This window comes from Notolepis coatsorum (genome assembly GCF_963971535.1).
Source record: "Notolepis coatsorum genome assembly, chromosome: 3".
Lineage (NCBI taxonomy): Eukaryota > Metazoa > Chordata > Actinopteri > Aulopiformes > Paralepididae > Notolepis > Notolepis coatsorum.
This window is the reverse complement of record NC_140167.1, coordinates 212282540-212301920: the sequence shown is the minus strand read 5'-3', so window position 1 is coordinate 212301920 and position 19381 is coordinate 212282540. Positions and strand designations below refer to the sequence as shown.

The window sequence follows — 19381 nt, the reverse complement described above, 5'->3', positions numbered from 1 at the left end:
GGAGACAGAGTAGAGGAGACAGAGTAGAGGAGATAGAGGAGAGGAGACAGAGTAGAGGAGACAGAGTAGAGGAGACAGAGGAGAGGAGACAGAGGAGAGGAGACAGAGTAGAGGAGACAGAGGAGAGGAGACAGAGGAGAGGAGACAGAGGAGAGGAGACAGAGGAGAGGAGACAGAGTAGAGGAGACAGAGGAGAGGAGACAGAGGAGAGGAGACAGAGTAGAGGAGACAGAGTAGAGGAGATAGAGGAGAGGAGACAGAGTAGAGGAGACAGAGTAGAGGAGACAGAGGAGAGGAGACAGAGTAGAGGAGACAGAGTAGAAAAGACAGAGGAGAGGAGACAGAGGAGAGGAGACAGAGTAGAGGAGACAGAGTAGAGGAGACAGAGGAGACAGAGGAGAGGAGACAGAGTAGAGGAGACAGAGTAGAGGAGATAGAGGAGAGGAGACAGAGTAGAGGAGACAGAGTAGAGGAGACAGAGGAGAGGAGACAGAGGAGAGGAGACAGAGTAGAGGAGACAGAGGAGAGGAGACAGAGGAGAGGAGACAGAGGAGAGGAGACAGAGGAGAGGAGACAGAGTAGAGGAGACAGAGGAGACAGAGGAGAGGAGACAGAGGAGAGGAGACAGAGTAGAGGAGACAGAGTAGAGGAGATAGAGGAGAGGAGACAGAGTAGAGGAGACAGAGTAGAGGAGACAGAGGAGACAGAGTAGAGGAGACAGAGGAGAGGAGACAGAGTAGAGGAGACAGAGTAGAGGAGACAGAGGAGACAGAGTAGAGGAGACAGAGGAGAGGAGACAGAGTAGAGGAGACAGAGGAGAGGAGACAGAGTAGAGGAGACAGAGGAGAGGAGACAGAGGAGAGGAGACAGAGGAGAGGAGACAGAGGAGAGGAGACAGAGGAGAGGAGACAGAGTAGAGGAGACAGAGGAGAGGAGACAGAGGAGAGGAGACAGAGTAGAGGAGACAGAGTAGAGGAGACAGAGGAGAGGAGACAGAGGAGAGGAGACAGAGTAGAGGAGACAGAGTAGTGGAGACAGAGTAGAGGAGACAGAGTAGAGGAGACAGAGTAGAGGAGACAGAGGAGAGGAGACAGAGGAGAGGAGACAGAGTAGAGGAGACAGAGTAGAGGATACAGAGTAGAGGAGACAGAGGAGAGGAGACAGAGTAGAGGAGACAGAGGAGAGGAGACAGAGTAGAGGAGACAGAGGAGAGGAGACAGAGGAGAGGAGACAGAGTAGAGGAGACAGAGTAGTGGAGACAGAGTAGAGGAGACAGAGGAGAGGAGACAGAGTAGAGGAGACAGAGTAGAGGAGACAGAGGAGACAGAGTAGAGGAGACAGTAGAGGAGACAGAGGAGAGGAGACAGAGGAGAGGAGACAGAGTAGAGGAGACAGAGTAGAGGAGACAGAGGAGACAGAGTAGAGGAGACAGAGGAGACAGAGTAGAGGAGACAGAGGAGAGGAGACAGAGGAGAGGAGACAGAGTAGAGGAGACAGAGGAGAGGAGACAGAGGAGAGGAGACAGAGGAGACAGAGTAGAGGAGACAGAGTAGAGGAGACAGAGGAGAGGAGACAGAGTAGAGGAGACAGAGGAGAGGAGACAGAGGAGAGGAGACAGAGGAGAGGAGACAGAGTAGAGGAGACAGAGGAGAGGAGACAGAGTAGAGGAGACAGAGGAGAGGAGACAGAGTAGAGGAGACAGAGGAGAGGAGACAGAGTAGAGGAGACAGAGGAGAGGAGACAGGAGAGGAGACAGAGTAGAGGAGACAGAGTAGAGGAGACAGAGGAGAGGAGACAGAGTAGAGGAGACAGAGTAGAGGAGACAGAGGAGAGGAGACAGAGTAGAGGAGACAGAGGAGAGGAGACAGAGGAGAGGAGACAGAGTAGAGGAGACAGAGTAGAGGAGACAGAGGAGAGGAGACAGAGTAGAGGAGACAGAGGAGACAGAGTAGAGGAGACAGCGTAGAGGAGACAGGGTAGTGGAGACAGAGTAGAGGAGACAGAGTAGAGGAGACAGAGGAGAGGAGACAGAGGAGACAGAGTAGAGGAGAGGAGAGAGAGTAGAGGAGACAGAGTAGAGGAGACAGAGTAGAGGAGACAGAGGAGAGGAGACAGAGTAGAGGAGACAGAGTAGAGGAGACAGAGGAGAGGAGACAGAGTAGAGGAGACAGAGTAGAGGAGACAGAGTAGAGTAGACAGAGTAGAGGAGAGAGAGTAGAGGAGACAGAGGAGAGGAGACAGAGTAGAGGAGACAGAGTAGATGAGACAGAGTAGAGGAGACAGAGTAGAGTAGACAGAGTAGAGGAGAGAGAGTAGAGGAGACAGAGTAGAGGAGACATAGTAGAGGAGACAGAGTAGAGGAGACAGAGTAGAGGAGACAGAGTAGAGGAGACAGAGTAGAGGAGACAGAGTAGAGGAGACAGAGTAGAGGAGACAGAGTAGAGGCGACAGAGTAGAGAAGACAGAGGAGAGGAGACAGAGGAGAGGAGACAGAGTAGAGGAGACAGAGGAGAGGAGACAGAGTAGAGGAGACAGAGTAGAGGAGACAGAGTAGAGGAGACAGAGTAGAGGAGACAGAGTAGAGGAGACAGAGGAGAGGAGACAGAGTAGAGGAGACAGAGTAGAGGAGACAGAGTAGAGGAGACAGAGTAGAGGAGACAGAGTAGAGGAGACAGAGTAGAGGAGACAGAGGAGAGGAGACAGAGGAGAGGAGACAGAGTAGAGGAGACAGAGTAGTGGAGACAGAGGAGAGGAGACAGAGTAGAGGAGACAGAGGAGAGGAGACAGAGTAGAGAAGACAGAGTAGAGGAGACAGAGTAGAGGAGACAGAGTAGTGGAGACAGAGTAGAGGAGACAGAGTAGAGGAGACAGAGTAGAGGAGACAGAGGAGAGGAGACAGAGTAGAGGAGACAGAGTAGTGGAGACAGAGGAGATGAGACAGAGTAGAGGAGACAGAGGAGAGGAGACAGAGTAGAGGAGACAGAGGAGAGGAGACAGAGTAGAGGAGACAGAGTAGAGGAGACAGAGGAGAGGAGACAGAGTAGAGGAGACAGAGTAGAGGAGACAGAGGAGACAGAGGAGACAGAGTAGAGGAGACAGAGTAGAGGAGACAGAGTAGTGGAGACAGAGGAGAGGAGACAGAGGAGAGGAGACAGAGGAGAGGAGACAGAGGAGATGAGACAGAGTAGAGGAGACAGAGGAGAGGAGACAGAGTAGAGGAGACAGAGGAGAGGAGACAGAGTAGAGGAGACAGAGTAGAGGAGACAGAGGAGACAGAGGAGACAGAGGAGACAGAGTAGAGGAGACAGAGTAGAGGAGACAGAGTAGTGGAGACAGAGGAGAGGAGACAGAGTAGAGGAGACAGAGGAGAGGAGACAGAGGAGATGAGACAGAGTAGAGGAGACAGAGGAGAGGAGACAGAGTAGAGGAGACAGAGGAGAGGAGACAGAGTAGAGGAGACAGAGTAGAGGAGACAGAGTAGAGGAGACAGAGTAGAGGAGACAGAGTAGAGGAGACAGAGGAGAGGAGACAGAGTAGAGGAGACAGAGTAGAGGAGACAGAGTAGAGGAGACAGAGGAGAGGAGACAGAGGAGAGGAGACAGAGGAGAGGAGACAGAGTAGAGGAGACAGAGTAGTGGAGACAGAGTAGAGGAGACAGAGTAGAGGAGACAGAGTAGAGGAGACAGAGTAGTGGAGACAGAGTAGAGGAGACAGAGTAGAGGAGACAGAGGAGAGGAGACAGAGTAGAGGAGATAGAGTAGAGGAGACAGAGGAGAGGAGACAGAGGAGAGGAGACAGAGTAGAGGAGACAGAGTAGAGGAGACAGAGTAGAGGAGAGAGAGTAGAGGAGAGGAGACAGAGTAGAGGAGACAGAGTAGTGGAGACAGAGTAGAGGAGACAGAGTAGAGGAGACAGAGTAGAGGAGACAGAGTAGTGGAGACAGAGTAGAGGAGACAGAGTAGAGAAGACAGAGGAGAGGAGACAGAGTAGAGGAGAGGAGACAGAGTAGAGGAGACAGAGGAGAGGAGACAGAGTAGAGGAGACAGAGTAGAGGAGACAGAGTAGAGGAGACAGAGGAGAGGAGACAGAGGAGAGGAGACAGAGTAGAGGAGACAGAGTAGTGGAGACAGAGTAGAGGAGACAGAGTAGAGGAGACAGAGTAGAGGAGACAGAGGAGACAGAGGAGACAGAGTAGAGGAGACAGAGTAGAGGAGACAGAGTAGTGGAGACAGAGGAGAGGAGACAGAGTAGAGGAGACAGAGGAGAGGAGACAGAGGAGATGAGACAGAGTAGAGGAGACAGAGGAGAGGAGACAGAGTAGAGGAGACAGAGGAGAGGAGACAGAGTAGAGGAGACAGAGTAGAGGAGACAGAGGAGAGGAGACAGAGGAGAGGAGACAGAGTAGAGGAGACAGAGTAGAGGAGACAGAGGAGAGGAGACAGAGTAGAGGAGACAGAGTAGAGGAGACAGAGGAGAGGAGACAGAGTAGAGGAGACAGAGTAGAGGAGACAGAGGAGAGGAGACAGAGGAGAGGAGACAGAGGAGAGGAGACAGAGGAGAGGAGACAGAGTAGAGGAGACAGAGTAGTGGAGACAGAGTAGAGGAGACAGAGTAGAGGAGACAGAGGAGAGGAGACAGAGGAGAGGAGACAGAGGAGAGGAGACAGAGTAGAGGAGACAGATTAGTGGAGACAGAGTAGAGGAGACAGAGTAGAGGAGACAGAGGAGAGGAGACAGAGTAGAGGAGACAGAGGAGAGGAGACAGAGGAGAGGAGACAGAGTAGAGGAGACAGAGGAGACAGAGGAGAGGAGACAGAGGAGAGGAGACAGAGTAGTGGAGACAGAGTAGAGGAGACAGAGTAGAGGAGACAGAGGAGAGGAGACAGAGTAGAGGAGATAGAGTAGAGGAGACAGAGGAGAGGAGACAGAGTAGAGGAGACAGAGGAGAGGAGACAGAGGAGAGGAGACAGAGGAGAGGAGACAGAGTAGAGGAGACAGAGGAGAGGAGAGGAGACAGAGGAGACAGAGTAGAGGAGATAGAGTAGAGGAGACAGAGGAGAGGAGACAGAGTAGAGGAGACAGAGTAGAGGAGACAGAGTAGAGGAGAGAGAGTAGAGGGGACAGAGTAGAGGAGACAGAGTAGAGGAGACAGAGGAGAGGAGACAGAGTAGAGGAGACAGAGGAGAGGAGACAGAGTAGAGGAGACAGAGTAGAGGAGACAGAGTAGAGGAGACAGAGGAGAGGAGACAGAGTAGAGGAGACAGAGTAGAGGAGACAGAGGAGAGGAGACAGAGGAGAGGAGACAGAGGAGACAGAGGAGAGGAGACAGAGTAGAGGAGACAGAGGAGAGGAGACAGAGTAGAGGAGACAGAGGAGAGGAGACAGAGTAGAGGAGATAGAGTAGTGGAGACAGAGTAGTGGAGACAGAGTAGAGGAGACAGAGTAGAGGAGACAGAGGAGACAGAGTAGAGGAGACAGAGTAGAGGAGACAGAGTAGAGGAGACAGAGTAGAGGAGACAGAGTAGAGGAGACAGAGGAGAGGAGACAGAGTAGAGGAGACAGAGGAGAGGAGACAGAGGAGAGGAGACAGAGGAGAGGAGACAGAGTAGAGGAGACAGAGTAGAGGAGACAGAGGAGAGGAGACAGAGGAGAGGAGACAGAGGAGAGGAGACAGAGGAGAGGAGACAGAGTAGAGGAGACAGAGTAGTGGAGACAGAGTAGAGGAGACAGAGTAGAGGAGACAGAGGAGAGGAGACAGAGGAGAGGAGACAGAGGAGAGGAGACAGAGTAGAGGAGACAGAGGAGAGGAGACAGAGTAGAGGAGATAGAGTAGAGGAGACAGAGGAGAGGAGACAGAGTAGAGGAGACAGAGGAGAGGAGACAGAGTAGAGGAGACAGAGTAGTGGAGACAGAGTAGAGGAGACAGAGTAGAGGAGACAGAGTAGAGGAGACAGAGGAGAGGAGACAGAGGAGAGGAGACAGAGGAGAGGAGACAGAGGAGAGGATACAGAGTAGAGGAGACAGAGGAGACAGAGGAGAGGAGACAGAGGAGAGGAGACAGAGTAGTGGAGACAGAGTAGAGGAGACAGAGTAGAGGAGACAGAGGAGAGGAGACAGAGTAGAGGAGATAGAGTAGAGGAGATAGAGTAGAGGAGACAGAGGAGAGGAGACAGAGGAGAGGAGACAGAGTAGAGGAGACAGAGTAGAGGAGACAGAGTAGAGGAGAGAGAGTAGAGGAGACAGAGTAGAGGAGACAGAGGAGAGGAGACAGAGGAGAGGAGACAGAGTAGAGGAGACAGAGGAGAGGAGACAGAGTAGAGGAGACAGAGTAGAGGAGATAGAGGAGAGGAGACAGAGTAGAGGAGACAGAGTAGAGGAGATAGAGGAGAGGAGACAGAGTAGAGGAGACAGAGTAGAGGAGACAGAGGAGAGGAGACAGAGGAGAGGAGACAGAGTAGAGGAGACAGAGGAGAGGAGACAGAGGAGAGGAGACAGAGGAGAGGAGACAGAGGAGAGGAGACAGAGTAGAGGAGACAGAGGAGAGGAGACAGAGGAGAGGAGACAGAGTAGAGGAGACAGAGTAGAGGAGATAGAGGAGAGGAGACAGAGTAGAGGAGACAGAGTAGAGGAGACAGAGGAGAGGAGACAGAGTAGAGGAGACAGAGTAGAAAAGACAGAGGAGAGGAGACAGAGGAGAGGAGACAGAGTAGAGGAGACAGAGTAGAGGAGACAGAGGAGACAGAGGAGAGGAGACAGAGTAGAGGAGACAGAGTAGAGGAGATAGAGGAGAGGAGACAGAGTAGAGGAGACAGAGTAGAGGAGACAGAGGAGAGGAGACAGAGGAGAGGAGACAGAGTAGAGGAGACAGAGGAGAGGAGACAGAGGAGAGGAGACAGAGGAGAGGAGACAGAGGAGAGGAGACAGAGTAGAGGAGACAGAGGAGACAGAGGAGAGGAGACAGAGGAGAGGAGACAGAGTAGAGGAGACAGAGTAGAGGAGATAGAGGAGAGGAGACAGAGTAGAGGAGACAGAGTAGAGGAGACAGAGGAGACAGAGTAGAGGAGACAGAGGAGAGGAGACAGAGTAGAGGAGACAGAGTAGAGGAGACAGAGGAGACAGAGTAGAGGAGACAGAGGAGAGGAGACAGAGTAGAGGAGACAGAGGAGAGGAGACAGAGTAGAGGAGACAGAGGAGAGGAGACAGAGGAGAGGAGACAGAGGAGAGGAGACAGAGGAGAGGAGACAGAGGAGAGGAGACAGAGTAGAGGAGACAGAGGAGAGGAGACAGAGGAGAGGAGACAGAGTAGAGGAGACAGAGTAGAGGAGACAGAGGAGAGGAGACAGAGGAGAGGAGACAGAGTAGAGGAGACAGAGTAGTGGAGACAGAGTAGAGGAGACAGAGTAGAGGAGACAGAGTAGAGGAGACAGAGGAGAGGAGACAGAGGAGAGGAGACAGAGTAGAGGAGACAGAGTAGAGGATACAGAGTAGAGGAGACAGAGGAGAGGAGACAGAGTAGAGGAGACAGAGGAGAGGAGACAGAGTAGAGGAGACAGAGGAGAGGAGACAGAGGAGAGGAGACAGAGTAGAGGAGACAGAGTAGTGGAGACAGAGTAGAGGAGACAGAGGAGAGGAGACAGAGTAGAGGAGACAGAGTAGAGGAGACAGAGGAGACAGAGTAGAGGAGACAGTAGAGGAGACAGAGGAGAGGAGACAGAGGAGAGGAGACAGAGTAGAGGAGACAGAGTAGAGGAGACAGAGGAGACAGAGTAGAGGAGACAGAGGAGACAGAGTAGAGGAGACAGAGGAGAGGAGACAGAGGAGAGGAGACAGAGTAGAGGAGACAGAGGAGAGGAGACAGAGGAGAGGAGACAGAGGAGACAGAGTAGAGGAGACAGAGTAGAGGAGACAGAGGAGAGGAGACAGAGTAGAGGAGACAGAGGAGAGGAGACAGAGGAGAGGAGACAGAGGAGAGGAGACAGAGTAGAGGAGACAGAGGAGAGGAGACAGAGTAGAGGAGACAGAGGAGAGGAGACAGAGTAGAGGAGACAGAGGAGAGGAGACAGAGTAGAGGAGACAGAGGAGAGGAGACAGGAGAGGAGACAGAGTAGAGGAGACAGAGTAGAGGAGACAGAGGAGAGGAGACAGAGTAGAGGAGACAGAGTAGAGGAGACAGAGGAGAGGAGACAGAGTAGAGGAGACAGAGGAGAGGAGACAGAGGAGAGGAGACAGAGTAGAGGAGACAGAGTAGAGGAGACAGAGGAGAGGAGACAGAGTAGAGGAGACAGAGGAGACAGAGTAGAGGAGACAGCGTAGAGGAGACAGGGTAGTGGAGACAGAGTAGAGGAGACAGAGTAGAGGAGACAGAGGAGAGGAGACAGAGGAGACAGAGTAGAGGAGAGGAGAGAGAGTAGAGGAGACAGAGTAGTGGAGACAGAGTAGAGGAGACAGAGGAGACAGAGGAGAGGAGACAGAGGAGAGGAGACAGAGGAGAGGAGACAGAGGAGAGGAGACAGAGGAGAGGAGACAGAGGAGAGGAGACAGAGTAGAGGAGACAGAGGAGAGGAGACAGAGGAGAGGAGACAGAGTAGAGGAGACAGAGTAGAGGAGACAGAGGAGAGGAGACAGAGGAGAGGAGACAGAGTAGAGGAGACAGAGTAGTGGAGACAGAGTAGAGGAGACAGAGTAGAGGAGACAGAGTAGAGGAGACAGAGGAGAGGAGACAGAGGAGAGGAGACAGAGTAGAGGAGACAGAGTAGAGGATACAGAGTAGAGGAGACAGAGGAGAGGAGACAGAGTAGAGGAGACAGAGGAGAGGAGACAGAGTAGAGGAGACAGAGGATAGGAGACAGAGGAGAGGAGACAGAGTAGAGGAGACAGAGTAGTGGAGACAGAGTAGAGGAGACAGAGGAGAGGAGACAGAGGAGACAGAGTAGAGGAGACAGTAGAGGAGACAGAGGAGAGGAGACAGAGGAGAGGAGACAGAGTAGAGGAGACAGAGTAGAGGAGACAGAGGAGACAGAGTAGAGTAGACAGAGTAGAGGAGACAGAGGAGACAGAGTAGAGGAGACAGAGGAGAGGAGACAGAGGAGAGGAGACAGAGTAGAGGAGACAGAGGAGAGGAGACAGAGGAGAGGAGACAGAGGAGACAGAGTAGAGGAGACAGAGTAGAGGAGACAGAGGAGAGGAGACAGAGTAGAGGAGACAGAGGAGAGGAGACAGAGGAGAGGAGACAGAGGAGAGGAGACAGAGGAGAGGAGACAGAGTAGAGGAGACAGAGGAGAGGAGACAGAGTAGAGGAGACAGAGGAGAGGAGACAGAGTAGAGGAGACAGAGGAGAGGAGACAGAGTAGAGGAGACAGAGGAGAGGAGACAGGAGAGGAGACAGAGTAGAGGAGACAGAGTAGAGGAGACAGAGGAGAGGAGACAGAGTAGAGGAGACAGAGTAGAGGAGACAGAGGAGAGGAGACAGAGTAGAGGAGACAGAGGAGAGGAGACAGAGGAGAGGAGACAGAGTAGAGGAGACAGAGTAGAGGAGACAGAGGAGAGGAGACAGAGTAGAGGAGACAGAGGAGACAGAGTAGAGGAGACAGCGTAGAGGAGACAGGGTAGTGGAGACAGAGTAGAGGAGACAGAGTAGAGGAGACAGAGGAGAGGAGACAGAGGAGACAGAGTAGAGGAGAGGAGAGAGAGTAGAGGAGACAGAGTAGAGGAGACAGAGTAGAGGAGACAGAGGAGAGGAGACAGAGTAGAGGAGACAGAGTAGAGGAGACAGAGGAGAGGAGACAGAGTAGAGGAGACAGAGTAGAGGAGACAGAGTAGAGTAGACAGAGTAGAGGAGAGAGAGTAGAGGAGACAGAGGAGAGGAGACAGAGTAGAGGAGACAGAGTAGATGAGACAGAGTAGAGGAGACAGAGTAGAGTAGACAGAGTAGAGGAGAGAGAGTAGAGGAGACAGAGTAGAGGAGACATAGTAGAGGAGACAGAGTAGAGGAGACAGAGTAGAGGAGACAGAGGAGAGGAGACAGAGTAGAGGAGACAGAGTAGAGGAGACAGAGTAGAGGAGACAGAGTAGAGGAGACAGAGTAGAGGCGACAGAGTAGAGAAGACAGAGGAGAGGAGACAGAGGAGAGGAGACAGAGTAGAGGAGACAGAGGAGAGGAGACAGAGTAGAGGAGACAGAGTAGAGGAGACAGAGTAGAGGAGACAGAGTAGAGGAGACAGAGTAGAGGAGACAGAGTAGAGGAGACAGAGGAGAGGAGACAGAGTAGAGGAGACAGAGTAGAGGAGACAGAGTAGAGGAGACAGAGTAGAGGAGACAGAGTAGAGGAGACAGAGGAGAGGAGACAGAGGAGAGGAGACAGAGTAGAGGAGACAGAGTAGTGGAGACAGAGTAGAGGAGACAGAGGAGACAGAGGAGAGGAGACAGAGTAGAGGAGACAGAGTAGAGGAGATAGAGGAGAGGAGACAGAGTAGAGGAGACAGAGTAGAGGAGACAGAGGAGAGGAGACAGAGGAGAGGAGACAGAGTAGAGGAGACAGAGGAGAGGAGACAGAGGAGAGGAGACAGAGGAGAGGAGACAGAGGAGAGGAGACAGAGTAGAGGAGACAGAGGAGACAGAGGAGAGGAGACAGAGTAGAGGAGACAGAGTAGAGGAGATAGAGGAGAGGAGACAGAGTAGAGGAGACAGAGTAGAGGAGACAGAGGAGACAGAGTAGAGGAGACAGAGGAGAGGAGACAGAGTAGAGGAGACAGAGTAGAGGAGACAGAGGAGACAGAGTAGAGGAGACAGAGGAGAGGAGACAGAGTAGAGGAGACAGAGGAGAGGAGACAGAGTAGAGGAGACAGAGGAGAGGAGACAGAGGAGAGGAGACAGAGGAGAGGAGACAGAGGAGAGGAGACAGAGGAGAGGAGACAGAGTAGAGGAGACAGAGGAGAGGAGACAGAGTAGAGGAGACAGAGTAGAGGAGACAGAGGAGAGGAGACAGAGGAGAGGAGACAGAGTAGAGGAGACAGAGTAGTGGAGACAGAGTAGAGGAGACAGAGTAGAGGAGACAGAGTAGAGGAGACAGAGGAGAGGAGACAGAGGAGAGGAGACAGAGTAGAGGAGACAGAGTAGAGGATACAGAGTAGAGGAGACAGAGGAGAGGAGACAGAGTAGAGGAGACAGAGGAGAGGAGACAGAGTAGAGGAGACAGAGGATAGGAGACAGAGGAGAGGAGACAGAGTAGAGGAGACAGAGTAGTGGAGACAGAGTAGAGGAGACAGAGGAGAGGAGACAGAGTAGAGGAGACAGAGTAGAGGAGACAGAGGAGACAGAGTAGAGGAGACAGTAGAGGAGACAGAGGAGAGGAGACAGAGGAGAGGAGACAGAGTAGAGGAGACAGAGTAGAGGAGACAGAGGAGACAGAGTAGAGTAGACAGAGTAGAGGAGACAGAGGAGACAGAGTAGAGGAGACAGAGGAGAGGAGACAGAGGAGAGGAGACAGAGTAGAGGAGACAGAGGAGAGGAGACAGAGGAGAGGAGACAGAGGAGACAGAGTAGAGGAGACAGAGTAGAGGAGACAGAGGAGAGGAGACAGAGTAGAGGAGACAGAGGAGAGGAGACAGAGGAGAGGAGACAGAGGAGAGGAGACAGAGGAGAGGAGACAGAGTAGAGGAGACAGAGGAGAGGAGACAGAGTAGAGGAGACAGAGGAGAGGAGACAGAGTAGAGGAGACAGAGGAGAGGAGACAGAGTAGAGGAGACAGAGGAGAGGAGACAGGAGAGGAGACAGAGTAGAGGAGACAGAGTAGAGGAGACAGAGGAGAGGAGACAGAGTAGAGGAGACAGAGTAGAGGAGACAGAGGAGAGGAGACAGAGTAGAGGAGACAGAGGAGAGGAGACAGAGGAGAGGAGACAGAGTAGAGGAGACAGAGTAGAGGAGACAGAGGAGAGGAGACAGAGTAGAGGAGACAGAGGAGACAGAGTAGAGGAGACAGCGTAGAGGAGACAGGGTAGTGGAGACAGAGTAGAGGAGACAGAGTAGAGGAGACAGAGGAGAGGAGACAGAGGAGACAGAGTAGAGGAGAGGAGAGAGAGTAGAGGAGACAGAGTAGAGGAGACAGAGTAGAGGAGACAGAGGAGAGGAGACAGAGTAGAGGAGACAGAGTAGAGGAGACAGAGGAGAGGAGACAGAGTAGAGGAGACAGAGTAGAGGAGACAGAGTAGAGTAGACAGAGTAGAGGAGAGAGAGTAGAGGAGACAGAGGAGAGGAGACAGAGTAGAGGAGACAGAGTAGATGAGACAGAGTAGAGGAGACAGAGTAGAGTAGACAGAGTAGAGGAGAGAGAGTAGAGGAGACAGAGTAGAGGAGACATAGTAGAGGAGACAGAGTAGAGGAGACAGAGTAGAGGAGACAGAGGAGAGGAGACAGAGTAGAGGAGACAGAGTAGAGGAGACAGAGTAGAGGAGACAGAGTAGAGGAGACAGAGTAGAGGCGACAGAGTAGAGAAGACAGAGGAGAGGAGACAGAGGAGAGGAGACAGAGTAGAGGAGACAGAGGAGAGGAGACAGAGTAGAGGAGACAGAGTAGAGGAGACAGAGTAGAGGAGACAGAGTAGAGGAGACAGAGTAGAGGAGACAGAGGAGAGGAGACAGAGTAGAGGAGACAGAGTAGAGGAGACAGAGTAGAGGAGACAGAGTAGAGGAGACAGAGTAGAGGAGACAGAGGAGAGGAGACAGAGGAGAGGAGACAGAGTAGAGGAGACAGAGTAGTGGAGACAGAGGAGAGGAGACAGAGTAGAGGAGACAGAGGAGAGGAGACAGAGTAGAGAAGACAGAGTAGAGGAGACAGAGTAGAGGAGACAGAGTAGTGGAGACAGAGTAGAGGAGAGGAGACAGAGTAGAGGAGACAGAGTAGAGGAGACAGAGTAGAGGAGACAGAGTAGAGGAGACAGAGGAGAGGAGACAGAGTAGAGGAGACAGAGTAGTGGAGACAGAGGAGATGAGACAGAGTAGAGGAGACAGAGGAGAGGAGACAGAGTAGTGGAGACAGAGTAGTGGAGACAGAGGAGATGAGACAGAGTAGAGGAGACAGAGTAGAGGAGACAGAGGAGAGGAGACAGAGTAGAGGAGACAGAGGAGAGGAGACAGAGTAGAGGAGACAGAGTAGAGGAGACAGAGTAGAGGAGACAGAGTAGAGAAGACAGAGGAGAGGAGACAGAGGAGAGGAGACAGAGTAGAGGAGACAGAGTAGAAGGAGACAGAGGAGAGGAGACAGAGTAGAGGAGACAGAGTAGAGGAGACAGAGTAGAGGAGACAGAGGAGAGGAGACAGAGTAGAGGAGACAGAGGAGACAGAGGAGAGGAGAGGAGACAGAGTAGAGGAGACAGAGTAGAGGAGACAGAGTAGAGGAGACAGAGGAGAGGAGACAGAGTAGAGGAGACAGAGTAGAGGAGACAGAGTAGAGGAGACAGAGTAGAGGAGACAGAGGAGAGGAGACAGAGGAGAGGAGACAGAGGAGAGGAGACAGAGTAGAGGAGACAGAGGAGACAGAGGAGAGGAGACAGAGTAGAGGAGACAGAGTAGAGGAGACAGAGGAGAGGAGACAGAGTAGAGGAGACAGAGTAGAGGAGACAGAGTAGAGGAGACAGAGTAGAGGAGACAGAGGAGAGGAGACAGAGGAGAGGAGACAGAGTAGAGGAGACAGAGTAGAGGAGACAGAGGAGACAGAGTAGAGGAGACAGAGTAGTGGAGACAGAGGAGACAGAGTAGTGGAGAGGAGACAGAGTAGAGGAGACAGAGGAGACAGAGTAGAGGAGAGGAGACAGAGTAGAGGAGACAGAGTAGAGGAGACAGAGTAGTGGAGACAGAGGAGAGGAGACAGAGTAGAGGAGACAGAGGAGACAGAGTAGAGGAGAGGAGACAGAGTAGAGGAGACAGAGTAGAGGAGACAGAGTAGAGGAGACAGAGTAGTGGAGACAGAGGAGAGGAGACAGAGTAGAGGAGACAGAGGAGACAGAGTAGAGGAGACAGAGTAGAGGAGACAGAGGAGACAGAGTAGAGGAGACAGAGGAGACAGAGGAGAGGAGACAGAGTAGAGGAGACAGAGTAGAGGAGACAGAGGAAACAGAGGAGACAGAGTAGAGGAGACAGAGTAGAGGAGACAGAGGAGAGGAGACAGAGTAGAGGAGACAGAGTAGAGGAGACAGAGGAGAGGAGACAGAGTAGAGGAGACAGAGTAGAGGAGACAGAGGAGACAGAGGAGACAGAGTAGAGGAGACAGAGTAGAGGAGACAGAGTAGTGAGACAGAGGAGAGGAGACAGAGGAGAGGAGACAGAGGAGAGGAGACAGAGGAGATGAGACAGAGTAGAGGAGACAGAGGAGAGGAGACAGAGTAGAGGAGACAGAGGAGAGGAGACAGAGTAGAGGAGACAGAGTAGAGGAGACAGAGGAGACAGAGGAGACAGAGGAGACAGAGTAGAGGAGACAGAGTAGAGGAGACAGAGTAGTGGAGACAGAGGAGAGGAGACAGAGTAGAGGAGACAGAGGAGAGGAGACAGAGGAGATGAGACAGAGTAGAGGAGACAGAGGAGAGGAGACAGAGTAGAGGAGACAGAGGAGAGGAGACAGAGTAGAGGAGACAGAGTAGAGGAGACAGAGTAGAGGAGACAGAGTAGAGGAGACAGAGGAGAGGAGACAGAGTAGAGGAGACAGAGTAGAGGAGACAGAGTAGAGGAGACAGAGGAGAGGAGACAGAGGAGAGGAGACAGAGGAGAGGAGACAGAGTAGAGGAGACAGAGTAGTGGAGACGAGTAGAGGAGAAGAGTAGAGGAGACAGAGTAGAGGAGACAGAGTAGTGGAGACAGAGTAGAGGAGACAGAGTAGAGGAGACAGAGGAGAGGAGACAGAGTAGAGGAGATAGAGTAGAGGAGACAGAGAGAGGAGACAGAGGAGAGGAGACAGAGTAGAGGAGACAGAGTAGAGGAGACAGAGTAGAGGAGAGAGAGTAGAGGAGAGGAGACAGAGTAGAGGAGACAGAGTAGTGGAGACAGAGTAGAGGAGACAGAGTAGAGGAGACAGAGTAGAGGAGACAGAGTAGTGGAGACAGAGTAGAGGAGACAGAGTAGAGAAGACAGAGGAGAGGAGACAGAGTAGAGGAGAGGAGACAGAGTAGAGGAGACAGAGGAGAGGAGACAGAGTAGAGGAGACAGAGTAGAGGAGACAGAGTAGAGGAGACAGAGGAGAGGAGACAGAGGAGAGGAGACAGAGTAGAGGAGACAGAGTAGTGGAGACAGAGTAGAGGAGACAGAGTAGAGGAGACAGAGTAGAGGAGACAGAGGAGACAGAGGAGACAGAGTAGAGGAGACAGAGTAGAGGAGACAGAGTAGTGGAGACAGAGGAGAGGAGACAGAGTAGAGGAGACAGAGGAGAGGAGACAGAGGAGATGAGACAGAGTAGAGGAGACAGAGGAGAGGAGACAGAGTAGAGGAGACAGAGGAGAGGAGACAGAGTAGAGGAGACAGAGTAGAGGAGACAGAGGAGAGGAGACAGAGGAGAGGAGACAGAGTAGAGGAGACAGAGTAGAGGAGACAGAGAGAGAGGAGACAGAGTAGAGGAGACAGAGTAGAGGAGGACAGAGGAGAGGAGACAGAGTAGAGGAGACAGAGTAGAGGAGACAGAGGAGAGGAGACAGAGGAGAGGAGACAGAGGAGAGGAGACAGAGGAGAGGAGACAGAGTAGAGGAGACAGAGTAGTGGAGACAGAGTAGAGGAGACAGAGTAGAGGAGACAGAGGGAGAGGAGACAGAGGAGAGGAGACAGAGGAGAGGAGACAGAGTAGAGGAGACAGATTAGTGGAGACAGAGTAGAGGAGACAGAGTAGAGGAGACAGAGGAGAGGAGACAGAGTAGAGGGAGACAGAGGAGAGGAGACAGAGGAGAGGAGACAGAGTAGAGGAGACAGAGGAGACAGAGGAGAGGAGACAGAGGAGAGGAGACAGAGTAGTGGAGACAGAGTAGAGGAGACAGAGTAGAGGAGACAGAGGAGAGGAGACAGAGTAGAGGAGATAGAGTAGAGGAGACAGAGGAGAGGAGACAGAGTAGAGGAGACAGAGGAGAGGAGACAGAGGAGAGAGACAGAGGAGAGGAGACAGAGTAGAGGAGACAGAGGAGAGGAGAGGAGACAGAGGAGACAGAGTAGAGGAGATAGAGTAGAGGAGACAGAGGAGAGGAGACAGAGTAGAGGAGACAGAGTAGAGGAGACAGAGTAGAGGAGAGAGAGTAGAGGGGACAGAGTAGAGGAGACAGAGTAGAGGAGACAGAGGAGAGGAGACAGAGTAGAGGAGACAGAGGAGAGGAGACAGAGTAGAGGAGACAGAGTAGAGGAGACAGAGTAGAGGAGACAGAGGAGAGGAGACAGAGTAGAGGAGACAGAGTAGAGGAGACAGAGGAGAGGAGGACAGAGGAGAGGAGACAGAGGAGACAGAGGAGAGGAGACAGAGTAGAGGAGACAGAGGAGAGGAGACAGAGAGAGGAGACAGAGGAGAGGAGACAGAGTAGAGGAGATAGAGTAGTGGAGACAGAGTAGTGGAGACAGAGTAGAGGAGACAGAGTAGAGGAGACAGAGGAGACAGAGTAGAGGAGACAGAGTAGAGGAGACAGAGTAGAGGAGACAGAGTAGAGGAGGACAGAGTAGAGGAGACAGAGGAGAGGAGACAGAGTAGAGGAGACAGAGGAGAGGAGACAGAGGAGAGGAGACAGAGGAGAGGAGACAGAGTAGAAGAGACAGAGTAGAGGAGACAGAGGAGAGGAGACAGAGGAGAGGAGACAGAGGAGAGGAGACAGAGGAGAGGAGACAGAGTAGAGGAGACAGAGTAGTGGAGACAGAGTAGAGGAGACAGAGTAGAGGAGACAGAGGAGAGGAGACAGAGGGAGGAGACAGAGGAGAGGAGACAGAGTAGAGGAGACAGAGGAGAGGAGACAGAGTAGAGGAGATAGAGTAGAGGAGACAGAGGAGAGGAGACAGAGTAGAGGAGACAGAGGAGAGGAGACAGAGTAGAGGAGACAGAGTAGTGGAGACAGAGTAGAGGAGACAGAGTAGAGGAGACAGAGTAGAGGAGACAGAGGAGAGGAGACAGAGGAGAGGAGACAGAGGAGAGGAGACAGAGGAGAGGATACAGAGTAGAGGAGACAGAGGAGACAGAGGAGAGGAGACAGAGGAGAGGAGACAGAGTAGTGGAGACAGAGTAGAGGAGACAGAGTAGAGGAGACAGAGGAGAGGAGACAGAGTAGAGGAGATAGAGTAGAGGAGATAGAGTAGAGGAGACAGAGGAGAGGAGACAGAGGAGAGGAGACAGAGTAGAGGAGACAGAGTAGAGGAGACAGAGTAGAGGAGAGAGAGTAGAGGAGACAGAGTAGAGGAGACAGAGGAGAGGAGACAGAGGAGAGGAGACAGAGTAGAGGAGACAGAGAGAGGAGACAGAGTAGAGGAGACAGAGTAGAGGAGATAGAGGAGAGGAGACAGAGTAGAGGAGACAGAGTAGAGGAGATAGAGGAGAGGAGACAGAGTAGAGGAGACAGAGTAGAGGAGACAGAGGAGAGGAGACAGAGGAGAGGAGACAGAGTAGAGGAGACAGAGGAGAGGAGACAGAGGAGAGGAGACAGAGGAGAGGAGACAGAGGAGAGGAGACAGAGTAGAGGAGACAGAGGAGAGGAGACAGAGGAGAGGAGACAGAGTAGAGGAGACAGAGTAGAGGAGATAGAGGAGAGGAGACAGAGTAGAGGAGACAGAGTAGAGGACACAGAGGAGAGGAGACAGAGTAGAGGAGACAGAGTAGAAAAGACAGAGGAGAGGAGACAGAGGAGAGGAGACAGAGTAGAGGAGACAGAGTAGAGGAGACAGAGGAGACAGAGGAGAGGAGACAGAGTAGAGGAGACAGAGTAGAGGAGATAGAGGAGAGGAGACAGAGTAGAGGAGACAGAGTAGAGGAGACAGAGGAGAGGAGACAGAGGAGAGGAGACAGAGTAGAGGAGACAGAGGAGAGGAGACAGAGGAGAGGAGACAGAGGAGAGGAGACAGAGGAGAGGAGACAGAGTAGAGGAGACAGAGGAGACAGAGGAGAGGAGACAGAGGAGAGGAGACAGAGTAGAGGAGACAGAGTAGAGGAGATAGAGGAGAGGAGACAGAGTAGAGGAGACAGAGTAGAGGAGACAGAGGAGACAGAGTAGAGGAGACAGAGGAGAGGAGACAGAGTAGAGGAGACAGAGTAGAGGAGACAGAGGAGACAGAGTAGAGGAGACAGAGGAGAGGAGACAGAGTAGAGGAGACAGAGGAGAGGAGACAGAGTAGAGGAGACAGAGGAGAGGAGACAGAGAGAGGAGACAGAGGAGAGGAGACAGAGGAGAGGAGACAGAGGAGAGGAGACAGAGTAGAGGAGACAGAGGAGAGGAGACAGAGGAGAGGAGACAGAGTAGAGGAGACAGAGTAGAGGAGACAGAGGAGAGGAGACAGAGGAGAGGAGACAGAGTAGAGGAGACAGAGTAGTGGAGACAGAGTAGAGGAGACAGAGTAGAGGAGACAGAGTAGAGGAGACAGAGGAGAGGAGACAGAGGAGAGGAGACAGAGTAGAGGAGACAGAGTAGAGGATACAGAGTAGAGGAGACAGAGGAGAGGAGACAGAGTAGAGGAGACAGAGGAGAGGAGACAGAGTAGAGGAGACAGAGGAGAGGAGACAGAGGAGAGGAGACAGAGTAGAGGAGACAGAGTAGTGGAGACAGAGTAGAGGAGACAGAGAGAGGAGACAGAGTAGAGGAGACAGAGTAGAGGAGACAGAGGAGACAGAGTAGAGGAGACAAGTAGAGGAGACAGAGGAGAGGAGACAGAGGAGAGGAGACACGAGTAGAGGAGACAGAGAAGAGAGGAGACAGAGGAGCGGAGACAGAGTAGAGGAGACAGAGGAGAGACAGAGTAGAGGAGACAGAGGAGAGGAGACAGAGGAGAGAGACAGAGTAGAGGAGACAGAGGAGAGGAGACAGAGGAGAGGAGACAGAGGAGCAGAGTAGAGGAGACAGAGTAGAGGAGACAGAGGAGAGGAGACAGAGTAGAGGAGACAGAGGAGAGGAGACAGAGGAGAGGAGACAGAGGAGAGGAGACAGAGTAGAGGAGACAGAGGAGAGGAGACAGAGTAGAGGAGACAGAGGAGAGGAGACAGAGTAGAGGAGACAGAGGAGAGGAGACAGAGTAGAGGAGACAGAGGAGAGGAGACAGGAGAGGAGACAGAGTAGAGGAGACAGAGTAGAGGAGACAGAGGAGAGGAGACAGAGTAGAGGAGAACAGAGTAGAGGAGACAGAGGAGAGGAGACAGAGTAGAGGAGACAGAGGAGAGGAGACAGAGGAGAGGAGACA

General features: G+C 52.5%; 1 protein-coding gene across 1 annotated transcript in view; it reads right to left on the bottom strand.

Moving 5' to 3' along the window:
• The window catches only part of LOC311226161 (coiled-coil domain-containing protein 125-like), a gene marked incomplete at both ends in the record, with an annotated part of 84530 nt that overhangs the window by 64798 nt on the left and 351 nt on the right, over positions 1–19381 (bottom strand). The gene's annotated exons all lie outside the window — the stretch shown is intronic.